This window comes from Poromitra crassiceps, assembly GCF_964638095.1.
Source record: "Poromitra crassiceps genome assembly, chromosome: 7".
NCBI lineage: Eukaryota > Metazoa > Chordata > Actinopteri > Beryciformes > Melamphaidae > Poromitra > Poromitra crassiceps.
In genome coordinates, this window is record NC_139628.1 from 15,798,698 (window position 1) to 15,811,027 (window position 12,330).

Genomic DNA, 12,330 nt, shown 5'->3' on the forward strand with positions numbered 1-12,330 from the left:
GAACCTTGGGATGATCTCATGAAATGTGTGTGCGTCCACTTGAGTCTGACAGGGAAACTGTTATCAGTTGTTATTGGACACGATGCACTGCCCAAGGTTTCAGCAAAGAGGAGAAGTCCTCTCCATGGGGCTATTCTATATGTGTGAAATGTCAGTGTGAGTCTATGTGTCAAATGGCATGGAACTTATAGCATAATTATGCAAATAGGCCTATAGCTTATTGATTAATGTGTCAGATGTCATGTTAACTTATATTTTTCTCCAACATACCATATTACATTTTAATGTAATATAATGTATATAAGCTATTTAATGTATTATGTGCTTATTTAAGCAGGTTTCACTTCCTGTTCTCGACTAGGCCTAAAACCTGAGGAAGCTAGTTACAACCAACAACATGATGAGGCAATACATTAAAATATAACAAATGATCAAACAAAGTACAAAGTAAAACAATGTCATCACAAGATAGTAAAATCTCTTGGAATAAAATAGAAGGAATGGACTTCCTGTCACATGCTTCGCGTCAGTAAGAGTTTTGATATTGCACCTGTCTGTGACATCAGACATAGATCCCCTCTGGTCTGCTGTTTAGTTGACTGTAGATTATGTGGTTAATGTCTCCATCTAGTGGACATAGTATAACTACTTCACCTGATCTGTGGTGACTGCGTCTGCCCTGCGGGTTCTGGCCTCTGTCGTTACACTATAGACGAGACTTGTTTACCCTGAAGTTATGAGGCCGCACCCTGACATCAAATGAACACAGATACAGGACTGACAAAGGAGAGTATTAAGCAGAGTCTGTCTTTCTCTCTCTTTCTCTACAGATGAAGGCTCTGTCTCTGTGACTTGATGCTGTGAATTCACCAGGAGAACATCTTCCAAGGTAATGCTGACTACATTTTGTCTTTGTTTACCGATTGTTTCGTTGTCTGGCAACATGTGAACAAACTTCTGTCTTTTTATATGTCTACTGTTAGGAGGTCTCTCTTGAAAAACGATCTTAAAGGAAAACAATATTGTTAGATGAATACACTATCATGTTGTATGTTATGGCTGTATGTTGACTTTTTTTGCAAGATGAACTGCTGTAGTATTTCAAATCATGAACCTGCTATTTGCAGATGGCGTTCATCTATATATAATAAGAGATGTGTCTGTGTGTGTGTGAGCAGAATTTTGGCCAGCCACAGCTATGCAGGGGGTGCAAAGAGCCCCTGTGCGGTAGAGAGCTGCAAACCCGAAGGTACCCTCGCGGGCTCGGGCCTGCCAATACGGGCCGAGGCCGGGCTTGTTTTTTATTTATTTTTTATTAATAGGTCTGGGTCGGGCCCGTTTCAATAATTAAATTAAATAACGTTGTGTTACTCGCTTGATTTTACACAGCAGAGCACAGTCAGACAAAGAGGAGGAGTGCACAGACACTCCCCCAACCACAGCCACACAGTCACACACAGACCCTCACGTGACGTTACGTTAGTCTGCCAGTCATACTCATGTCATGTAGCTTTCCGCTCAGTCAGCGACAGGACAGCGTGCTGTGTCAGTATGTAAAAAAACAACAAAACAAGCAGTGTGTGCCGTGTCCGTCCGTGTATCGTAATTGCACGCTGCTAACGATAGCATAATGCCATCTATCCCACATTTTAGCGCTGAAACGGCTGCTTTGGCATGGGGCAGTTAATGCCCAGTACAATTATCACATCCATGCGCTTGTGTCCGCCCTCAATTTGCATTGCGCACATTGTTAAACGAGCGCAAATGCTAAATTAGCGATTTTGGCAAGATAGGGCCCAATGTCACTCCACACACAGCTTTTTGGCCAGCGCAAGCGGGCTTTGTCCAGTCTAATGCCAAGTGCCGATGCACGTGAATGCTTTATCGTGCTGGACATATGCTAGGTTCCGACCTAGCCTTGTTTTTTTAACTCATTGGCTGCCAGCCATTTCTGGAAAGCGGACGCTCCCAGTGCCAGCCCTTTCAGAGCGTTTTCAGTGATTTCTCAAGACCCACAGAATATTGTGTGATATTACTATGTAAACACCGAACACGCCCAAAGAACGATGAGACTCTCTTGTATCATCAGCAAAAAAAAGTTTATTTATATCATTTTCCGTTCTTTAGTTATCAGCAGTAGAAGATAGGTTGGTTTCACCAAAAACAGATGTTTCAAACTAGAACCTGAGATAATGAGCCTTTTGTGAAATGAAGCATTTTCAAGCACATCACTGACTCTGAAGCTAATATTTTCTGATGTAGTGACGTGGTGTAGTTGTGTGGTGCCCTGCGTGCCCCACCCCCCTCAACTGCAAACTCCTCCTCCGTGGGAGTGTCTCTGGTGGCTCTGCTCGAATCTCTGCTACCTGCGTCAGGCGACGAATCTCTGCATGCTGGAGCTGTGATAAACTCATCCCCACACTAACACACAGCCTGCATGCTGGAGCTGGGAGAAACTCACCCCCACACTAACACACAGCCTGCATGCCGGAGCTGGGAGAAACTCATCCCCACACTAACACACAGCCTGCATGCTGGAGCTGGGAGAAACTCACCCCCGTGCGCTGCACCCAGCGTCTATTTTCGGAGCGCCGTTTTTGTGCGCCGGCTCCCAGCACGACACCGAAAAGCCAAACCATTCTCAGCAGTCCCAGCTGAGAATGGTTTGGCTTTTCGGTGTCGGGTGCTCCTTTTCTGGCAGCTAATCGTGTGGATAAACTATCGCAGCAGAGACAGAGCGAGGGGCTCAGTTGTGGGAGCGGATTGGCTGCTGTTCGCAGCTAACGTTAGCTCCAGCCAGAGCAATCTATACGGCTCTGGCTCCAGCATGCATCGGTTCATCATGGCTTCTTCTGCTGTTTTTCCTCACCTTTCTCTAATCTGGAGAGCACTGTCGCCACCTAATGGGTCCGTAAAATAGCTTATACACCTTCAAAATCCCCCATACTTTTACAGGAGATGCATCAGGCTTTAATCCACGTCCCACCGTCAAAAAACGCAATTGACGTCTTTAGACGTCAATGGCACTCTACGTTACGAATTATTATTATCTTTAGACGTCCGAAATTTTTTGACAAAAAAAAATAAAAATGTCCCCCTAATTGCAAACTCGTTCCGGCGCCACTGCCATCCATCGACGCCGTCTACACTGCCATCCTCTTCATCCGACATAAAATCCTGAGAGACGCCCCTAATAATAAAGTTGAAGTTATGTGTCTGTGTATCATGGGTCGGAAATTAGCAGGAATGCCAGCAAACAAAATAAAATTGCCCTTGGATTTGGGATGACGGGGGCTTTTAATGCCCCCACAAAATAAAGAGTTAACTTTCTGTATTCTAGCGTTACTGCAATTTGCAGTGTTGGATTTGGTGCAATTTGAACAGGGACGTTCAATATGAATAAACTAAATGAGCGAGTAAACGGAGGAGCAGCGAGCTGCTCTGCTCTGTCGCTGTCTGTCTGGGTGCAGCAGGGCTGTTTGTTGTAGGCACCGTCACATCACAGCAGGGTGGGGCTTCAGGGCTCTGACTGGCCGGGGGTGCAAGCCCCGCTCGGTTGAACTGCATGATAATGACTAATGAGCACACAGTAGCCAATAGGAGCTTAGACACTATAGTCTTGCTGAAGCGTGTATGCAGAATGCTACTGTATCGATACGGCATGCTGTGACGTGTGTCTGTGTAGCCTACGTGGTCACACGTTGCTGCTGTTTAAGCTGGTAAAGTGTCAAAAGTAGGGCTGTCAAACGATTAATTTTCTTAATCGCGATTAATCGTGCAATTAACTATAGTTAATCGCGATTAATCGCATCTTTGTATTATTATTTTGCATTGCAAAGTATTTAATTAGATATTAACACGTTAAGTGCCATAGCCGAGATAATTCGTCTTACATAATCCAACGCTTGAGTGCCAGAGCCGAGTTTACTCGTCTTACATAAACATTTTTTTTTTTTGACGGTGGGACATCAATCAACAACTTTTACATCTTCGAGATCACTATTGGAGCAAGAGAATGTGTATAATCTATTTTACCGACCCACTAAGTGTTGACAGTGCTCCCCCAGACGACCGAAATCAAAGAAAAAACTGCCGCGGGAGCAAGCCGTTCAAGGAAATGGCGAGGCGATTTTACAGTAATCCATTCAAGACTTGTCTTGCCTGAGAGCGGCCGCGCACCGGCAGCAGCACACAGAGAGCGGAGAGCGATTTGCAAAATAGATTATAGGTGAAACACACTTTGAAACACCTCAGAAAGGCCAGAATCAACATCTGCCCATCGCCCACACATTCCCCGGCCCATCTTGACTCGCACAAGGAGCGTCCGCACGCAGGCAAGCAGGCAGGCAGGCAGGCACGCAGGCAGGCAGGCAGGCAGCAGCAACGCGCTTCTGACACGCCCGCTGTACAGCCAGGAGGAAGGAGGAGAAGACACACGGAGGGAGGAGTTTGAATGAGAGGGGTGTTTCCTGTTGTTATGGAGGAAATTACTGTTCAAAACTATTGTTTAGAATGTCTGACGGTCTTACTGATGCCAAAAATGAATGGTTAAAGTGACTGTTTCACAAAAAGCCATTTATCTCTGAATAAATTTCCAGACGCTGAAACCATGCTGTACTCAACGGCTAATATCTACATAACTACTAACTCTGCAAACTAACTCTTTTAGACAGAGAAAGCACACATTCTATTAGTTATTTTAGATGATTGGTGTTCATGAATTCTTAACAGAAAATAATCCTCGGCTGTTGTAAAATGAGCCAGAATCGTCAAAAACACCCCTGGCACAACTTACCCACAGGATTGAAAACATGGCTGGCACTCAATGTGTTAATAATTATTACCAGTGTGTCGTGATTGGGAATCAAATGAATGCAAATAAATGTACTTTGTGATCTTGAATTTTAGATTTATTTTCAATTCAATAGAAGTGCAATGTAGACAGGAGGTCACAAAATGTCTACAAAATGCATCTTGAATAGAAAATAAATGCACAATAATTGTAAACACAGAACTGATACTTCCGGCGGCGGCGCTGTGGAGCAGTCGAAAGCCAAAATGACACAGCTGAAGAAGGCTGTATCTGAGCTAAAAACTTTGGCAATTCCATGTGAATAATGGCTCGGTATTGGAAACTGTGTATTGATAACGTGTATATTGTGTGAAGCCATTGGAGCCGACCTCCCAGTGGTTAGAGGACCCGCGCATCCGAGACTCTGAAGGAAGAATGAGTGATGAGTCTCGCGCTAGCTAGCTGGCTGCTAGCTGGCCGCTAGCTGCTCTGGTATCCTTAGCTTTTAGGTCAGGGGTGCCCAATACGTCGATCGCGACCATCGCGAAGGTAGTGTGGTCGATCGCATGGCATTGAGGGGAAAAAAAAAAAAAAAAAAAAAAATACTGTTTCTCCACTGTTTCCACTGTTTTTCCACTGTTTCCACTGTTTTTCCACTGTTCCACTGTTTTCCACTGTATACTCAGTGTATATAAATAAATATGTTTCGTAGATCACTTTGACTTGGTCATTTTAAAAGTAGCTCCCAAGCTGAAAAAGTGTGGGCACCCCTGTTTTAGGTGATAGCTCAAACTCGATGTACTTCGGTGATATTTTAATTCCGTTTTACACAAGGTGCAAACTACTGCTCTTGACTTGTCCACTTTGCCATTTGGGTGTTATTTAAAGTAAAACGAGCCATTTAGAAGCGCATTGCTGTCTTTAAGTCTTCCATGCCTCCACAGGCAGAAGACCGGAAACGGCTGCGAACGGCTTGACTACAAGTACGGGTGCAACGAAGGGACAAAATAGCGGCATGCGATAAAAATAAAAAAACGCGTTATGGGCGGCACGCATTAACGCGCGATTAACGCGTTAACGCTGACAGCCCTAGTCAAAAGTAAACTGGTTCCAGTGTTTTCTAGTGTTTCAGTGTTCAAGTGGCTGATTTAAGTGTTGATCAGAGTGATGGTATGTGGGTAGAAACTGTCTTTGTGTCTGGTGGTTTTGGCGTACAGTGCTCTGTAGCACCTGCCAGAGGGGAGGAGTTCAAACAGATCTTGGCCAGGGTGAGATTGGTCAGTGATGATCTTTCCTGCCCTTTTCTTGACTCTGGAGGAGTACACGTCTTGTCTCCAATTTCAAGGCTTGAGGCAGTCAAATTCCTATCAAACCTAGTCTTGTTTCTCTCTGTTACTTTATGGGCGTTTCGAGAAGCCATTAGCTGTAAACGAGCTCTGAGGTCTTTTACTGTGAATGAGATTTCTACTGATCTGCTTTCAAGGGCAATCCATAAGCTAGGTCGACAGGCAGTCGAGGTTTACGCCCGGACATTAACTCATAGGGAGTGAACCCTGTTACCTCATTACGTGTATGCATAGGCAATTCTAGGCTTTCTGTTGTTGTTTATTTTTTCCAACCAGGGGGTGCACCATCACGGTCGAAAGTGTACCCCATTAGGGGGGTTTCCAGGGGGGGCAGTGCCCCCCTGCCCAAAGATTTTATTTTACATTTTAAAGTAAAATGCATTAATCTGGTGCACTCTGAGAGCAAAATGAAGAGGCTAGTAGATCTATGAAGAACTACACACATCACAATAATATCCTCTTCACTATGCTGTGGCTTTACAATGATAAAAATAATATGAGTGAGTTGAGAGGTCAAGTACAGATTCATTTTATGCAGCAACACAATGAATCGAGAAATTGCATTGAATAATGTTGAATATAATGAAATATATATATATATATTACGACACATTATATATATATTATATATATACAGTATATATATATATATATATATATATATATATATATATATATATATATATATATATACAAATATATATATATATAAATATATAAGTATGCATGTACAGTACATGCAACAAGAGTTTTACAAACTCTTTCCAATGTGACTTTTGCTTGTTCTCCAATGTTCCTAACATGCCTAACAATATTCTGTTAAATCTTTCGACAGGGTTTCCCCATGGGTGGTATGGAGTTGTTCTGATTTTCTGAATACCTGCGACTTCACATAGCTCCTTGATCAATCCGGATTCAAAATCAGGCCCTTGGTCGCTGTGCAACTGCTCAGGTATGCCATAACAAACAAAAAAGGCATCCCACAAACACTTAGCAACTGTCCTCACTCTCTGATTGGGTGTGGGAACTGTGATTGCAAACTTAGTGGTCAGTGTACAGTTTGTTTTTTATATTATAATTTTTGGGGCATTTCACCTTTATTTATTTGTATATAGGACAGTAGGTAGACAGGAAAGGTGGGGGGAGAGAGGGGATGACATGCAGCAAAGGACTGCAGGTCGGATTCTAACCCGGGTCGGCCGCGCGAAGGGCCGAGCCTTCGTAGTATGCGTGCTACCAGGTGAACTACCAGGACACACGGGTTTTTGTTTTTCTCACTGGCATCTGGAGGACTGCTCCAAACGTATTTTCATTGTACTTGTACAGTGACAATAAAGTTACTTACTTATGGATATCCTTTGTGTTGCTACTATCGTCCTCAATCGACAGGAAATCCATACTCTAGGGGTCTCGTAGTCTTTATGTTTACCAGGGGCGCTGCTTTTTCAGGAAGACCTTTTCTGCAAAACATTTACAAAATTTCCTGTAAAACTAGTTGGTATGTAACCTGGTCTCCATCCTGCCTTTTCCGGTATAATACATCGTAGTTCCAATAGATTCCATTCCCTTAGCAGGATTATGGAAGGTTTTCTGAGACCCTGAGTAAACCATGGTTTATCGACAGGTGTGTACTGCTATCTGGAGAAGTGGAGCTGCACACCATATGAGGAACAACCCCACCCCTATTCAACACGTTCTCACTCCGAGCACGTAGCATATTGACGCTTTGTCCCGTCCCTTGTGCGTCACTTGTTACTAACATGGTACCCTTGAGCGACCCATGAAACGACTTGGGCTTTCCGACTAAACTCAATGCAAACCCATGGAAGTAATCTTTGACGCTTATGGCAACTGCTCCCCCATTAGCCTAACTGCTCCCCCATTACTCAACTGCTCCCCCATTAGGGTCTGGGGGGAGGTTAGGTTTAGGTGTGAGGGGTGGGAGAGGTTAGGGTTAGGGTCTGGGGGAGGTTAGGTTTAGGCATGGGGGGTGGGAGAGGTTAGGGTTAGGTTAGGGTCTGGGGGAGGTTAGGTTTAGGCATGGGGGTGGGAGAGGTTAGGTTTAGGGTCTGGGAGAGGTTAGCTCCTCCAGACCCTAATGGGGGAGCAGTTGACTAATGGGGGAGCAGTTGACTAATGGGGGAGCAGTTAGGCTAATGGGGGAGCAGTTGCCATAAGCGTCAAAGATGACTTCCATGGGTTTGCATTGAGTTTAGTCGGAAAGCCCAAGTCGTTTCATGGGTCGCTCAAGGGTACCATGTTAGTAACAAGCGACGCACAAGGGTCGGGACAAAGCGTCAATATGCTACGCGCTCGGAGTGAGAACGGGTTGCCCTATTTTACAATTGTAAAAACAAACTATTGTGTTTAGGTAGAGGCTAAATAATCACACCATGTTGCTAGTTTCATGCTCTTTACTTCACTCCCGTAAACCCACGCTTTTACAACAATGCCGTACATCGGGTGCAGTAACTCTTAAAGGCACAGTAACATGTACCTAAGTTAACAAGGCCAACCAGGCCGTAACATAACGTTATCAGACATAACATTTTCTCCCCCCACCCCCTTTTAAGGAAACATAACATTCAGTCCACAACCCCCTGTGTCCCTTATCACCCAGTCACATAGTCTCCATGCCAGGCGGGCGGGCCCCTCACTCTCTGAGGGCGCGCAGGCTGGGGAACAGCCTCTGGCTGTGGCGGTGGGTTACCCCCGACCCGATTTGCTCCTGGTCTGGGCTGCCAGCCGAGCGCCGTCGCTGCAGACAGGGGTGGTGCAGGTGCTGTTGGAGCTGCGACTCTGTGTAGGCGGTTTGCGTGCCAGCGGCTCCCGTTGTCCAGTCTGTACGTGGCCGGACCCAGCTGCTGAGTCACCTGGAGGGGTTCAGACCAGAATGACTTCAGCTTGTTCTGGCGGTGGGGATGTTTAATCCTGGCCCAGTCCCCTGCAGACAGTGTGGGGGTCTGTACTCTGCGAGAGGCATCAAACCTCCTTTTCATCTGGGCCTGTGAACCTGGGACCCGGGCTCTGACTTTCTGGAGCCCTGGCCTCCCTTGTGCAGGAGCTGGCTCAGCTCTCAAACAGTCCAGTGGTTGCCTTAGCTCCCGCCCGATCATGAGCAGTGCAGGTGACACCCCCGTGGTGGAGTGCTTGGATGCCCGGATGGTCAGGAGAGTTTGGTTGAGTGCGGCACTGAAGGTTTTCCCTTCCTCCAGGCAGGCTCGGATTCCATTTTTGAGGGTTTTATTTAGTCTTTCCACCCCCCCATTACTCTCCGGGTGATACACTGCTGTCCTGATGTGTCTGATGGACCGCAGTGCCAGGAACTCTGAGAACTCTGCTGACACAAATTGGGGCCCATTGTCCGTTGTGATGACACTGGGTAGGCCCCAGCGCCCAAACAGGTTGGTGAGGCGGTCGATGACTGTGTGTGTGGTGATGGAGCTCAGTTTGACAGCCTCCGGCCACTTCGAATGCAGGTCATGCACCACCAGCAGGTAGCGCGCATGTGCGGGCGCCCCATGGAGCTCCCCACAGAGGTCAACCTGGATATTTCCCATGGTGCAGACGGCCAAGGGATTGGAGTGAGGGGTGCTGTAGCCGGCTGGCCTGTCTTCCCGCTCAGAAGGCAGCAGGCGCAGTTACGCACCAGCTCCTCTATGTCAGAGTCTATATGGGGCCACCACACTGTATCTCTGCAACGTTGCTTCACCTTGACCACCCCCAGATGCCCCTCGTGCGCCATGTGCAGTATTCCGGCCCTCAGAGTCTCCGGTACAATGGTGCGGTGGCCACGAGCGAGGCACACAGCCCCCCAGCAGGAGAGCTCATCACGGACCCGGTGGTAGGGAAGCAGATTGTCGTCCACCGTGGCAGGCCAGCCATCTTGGACATAAGCCCGGAGGGTTTTGAGAGTCTCGTCTTCAGCTGAGGCCTGATGCAGCTCTGCCAGGGTGACTACCGTGCTGAGGGGCCCATGCAGAATGTTGACCCAGTCTTCGTCATCCTCCAAATCGGGTGTCACCCCACCCGTCTCCTTCGTCACGGAGACCGCTCTGGATAGGAGGTCAGCCACTGTATTAGCACGCCCCGGCACAAACTTAAGGCTGAAGTTGTACTGATTCAGCCTATCAGCCCACCTCAGCAGTCTCATGGGCCTGTGCCCCGAGCCCCGGGTTGCCAGCAGTGCCGTCAGCGCCTGATGGTCCGTGCGGATGGTGAAAGCCCTGCCGTACAGGTAGACGTGCCAGCGTTCGCACGCCCACAGACAGGCCAGGGCCTCCCTCTCCCCCACAGAGTACTTCTGCTCCGCCGGAGAGAGTGCCCGTGAGGCGAAAGCCACAGGGCGTTCCACCCCCTCATGGACCTGGGAGAGCACCGCACCAAGCGCCACCCCAGAAGCATCACAGGTGACCAAGGTGGGCGCGCTCAGACTGAAATGCGTCAATGTGGGCGGGGACGTAAGCTGCTGCTTGATGGCATGCATGGCCTCATGGCAGGCAGGGGTCCACTCCCACACAGCATCCTTTCTGAGCAGCTGGCGCAGGGGGGCAGTTGAGTCAGAGTAGTGTGGTATGAACCGCAGATAGTAGGTGGCCATCCCCAGGAAAGAGGATAGACGGGATGGCGACTGCGGGTCTGGCAGGGACAGAATGGCTTCAGTGTGGGACATGATCGGGGCAATACCGTCCTTGGAGAGCCTGAAGCCGAGGAACTCGACCTCCGCAACTCCAAACATGCACTTTTCAGCATTCAGTGTGACCCCCTGCTGTTCAAAACGTTGAAAAACCTGCTCCAGGCGAGCATCGTGCAGCGCGGTGGAGGGTGCGTGTACCACTACGTCGTCCAGGTAGATGGAGACCCCCTGGATTCCGGCCAGGATGAGTGACATTATCTTCTGAAAGCAACTTGGGGCCGATGACAGTCCAAACGCCATGCGTTTATATCTGAAAACCCCCACGTGCGTGACAAACGCCGTGAGGTTCATGCTGGCAGGTGCCAGACGAGTCTGCAGGTAGCCGTGACGTAAATCCATCTTACTGAAGACAATGGAGCCGTGGAAATGACTAGTAAGCTCCTCGGCCGTGGGTAGAGGGTACTTATCAGGGATGATGGCTTTGTTTACATCCGTCAGGTCGACACAGAGGCGCAGCCCGCCCCCCCCGTTTCTTGGCTATCACCAAGTTGGACACCCACGGTGATGCGTTGATTGGTTCAATGACATCCCCCTCCACCAGGCAGCGTAGCTCCACCTCCACTGCATCACGGAGGGCGAGGGGAATGTGCCGCAGAGGCTGGATAACGGGGCGGACAGACAGGTCAACAGTAGGCCGGTGAACAAAACCAGACATGCAGCCCAGCCCTTTAAACAGATGTGGGAAACGGTCGGGCCAGGAAATGGCGACCTGCAGGACATGCAGGCCCCTCGCATCAGTCATAAAGCCCAGGGCGAGGAACAGATCAAGACCCATGATGTTGGCTCCCCTCTGTGTGATGTAGAACTTGGTGTCAGGGGCACATTGTTGGTCATATCTGACAGGAAGGTGGGCCACACCCAAAGTGGAGATGGGGGAGTGGCCATAACCCGACAGAGCGTTACCTGCTGCTTCCAAAGGCACGTGTTTGAAGAGTCGATCATACGTGCATTTGTTCAGTATTGACACTTTTGCCCCCGTGTCCACCAGGAGCGGTACGCTTGCTCCACCCACATGACATGTGCAATGCTTGAGTGAGGTCTGTGGGCTCTGTATTGTGTTGATGGGAACAACAGCTGTATCTGAGTGGGCAGGAGGGGAGCGACAGCAGCGTGCAAAATGATTAATCCTGTTGCAGTTACGACAGCGCTTGCCCACAGCAGAGCATGACTGATCTCTGGTTGCATGTCTAGAGGAGCCACAGTTATTACAGCACTTGGGCCCGCCCTCTCTAGGGCCTCTGTCCACTCTCTCTACATCCCAACTGTCACTCACCACGTCTGCAGCAGCGGTCCCCGCCGTCTCCTGAGCCACAGTCTGGACTGACGGGGCGAATGACGTCACAGGCTCGTGCACAGCGCGGCCCAACTTGCGCGCCTCCGATAGAGCCGTTTCCAACTGCTTCCCAATCACTAACGCATCCGCCAGTGTCATGGAGTCTGGCTCCAGTAACAGCCTCTCTCTCAGCTGGTTACAGGACGTTTTCTCTATCAGTTGG